Here is a 1,330-nt window from a genome sequence, read left to right as displayed (position 1 = left end):
AGTGTAAGCGTTCAAGCAAACCACTTCTGAAGATGCAAGCCACTCGTGCTTGCGAAACGTCAAGAAGAAATTCTACCGAACGACGGCCTAAAAACTCGGAAAACCCATTAGTTTCGAAACTTTGAGTGTTTGTAGCATCACTTCTCTGGTTTAGGGTGTGAACATTTCAAGTGGATGAGGAATTTTAAGGGATGGTGCAAAAAATCACTAGTTTATATATCGTATATATATACATATATATATATAGAAGCAAATGTTAAGAGGGTTTTCATCAGGTAACAGGTTTAGAAATTCGTCAAAAATTTCAGTTAAAATAGTCCTTGGGTTACGGGAAGATAAATTGCTGTTCTGCAGCTTGATAAGCCTTCCAGGCAGTTTTCCCATTTAGTAGGGCTCGTTTGGGAACCGCAAAAAAAACGGGGAAATGCTCTGTTTTATCTGCCTTTACCGGCTTATTTCCTTTTGCTCGCAACACGCCCGAGGGAACTCGCGTGAAAAGTGTGCCAATTTTTCAAGACGAACGATGTTTCCCCGAAAGGGTGACCATATTGATTGTATTCTCGAGCGAACGACGATGCCTGAGTAAGTAACCATCGATGGAAGGAAGTGTATAACCATTGCAGTTGCCGGCCATAAATTACGTTTTGATGTTCGATTGTCGAGCGAAATGAATGGCGTTTAAGTGCTGATTTATTCGGCAGTACAGGCCCAATAAATCTGGAAAAAGCTGGGAATTTGCCTAAGTGGACACGCAGAAAGTTTGTCAATTTTTCCGGATTTTTTTTCGGTAAACTGCGGCGCGCAAGAAGTCGGTCTTTCGGGTTTTTGGGGCCTTAAAGCTTTGATTGCGTTGCTGCGGTGGCTTTCATGTTTTTGTCCCAAGAATTTTTCCGAAATTCGCTCGAATATACTGGATGTTCCCAGCAAATTTTCGCCCTAACAGAGAGCGTCGTTTGGACTAAACAAGCGAGTCAATTTACGGCAGTTTTGATAAATCGAGTCTCTGATTAACATCGCGTTGTTTTTCTCCAAGGAACGCAAACAGACTATTTTCAGAAAAACCCCATCAATCGATCAAAATAAATAGACTTTCGAGGACATTCCTTGAAGCTAAGGAGTTTGCGGGTTTTTAGGCCGTCGTAAAATGGAATTTCTTCCGGACGTTTCGCAAGCACGAGTGGCTTGCATCTTCAGAAGTGGTTTGCTTGAACGCTTACACTGTTCTCATCAGAACCCCGGTTCAGTTCTTCCGCAGAACTGAACGCGGGTTCTGATGAGAACAGTGTAAGCGTTCAAGCAAACCACTTCTGAAGATGCAAGCCACTCGTGC

General features: G+C 42.8%; 2 protein-coding genes across 2 annotated transcripts in view; one reads left to right on the top strand and one right to left on the bottom strand.

The window, feature by feature from the left end:
- Positions 1–1,330, bottom strand: part of LOC109542034 (muscle-specific protein 300 kDa) — a gene marked incomplete in the record, with an annotated part of 344,492 nt that overhangs the window by 40,461 nt on the left and 302,701 nt on the right.
- Positions 1–1,330, top strand: part of LOC109544205 — a gene marked incomplete at its 3' end in the record, with an annotated part of 79,938 nt that overhangs the window by 63,827 nt on the left and 14,781 nt on the right.

Source organism: Dendroctonus ponderosae, unplaced genomic scaffold (genome assembly GCF_020466585.1).
Source record: "Dendroctonus ponderosae isolate FM_Combo_2020 unplaced genomic scaffold, Dpon_F_20191213v2 Dpon_F_20191213_5, whole genome shotgun sequence".
Classification (NCBI taxonomy): Eukaryota; Metazoa; Arthropoda; class Insecta; order Coleoptera; family Curculionidae; genus Dendroctonus; species Dendroctonus ponderosae.
This window is presented reverse-complemented; position numbering and strand designations above follow the sequence as displayed.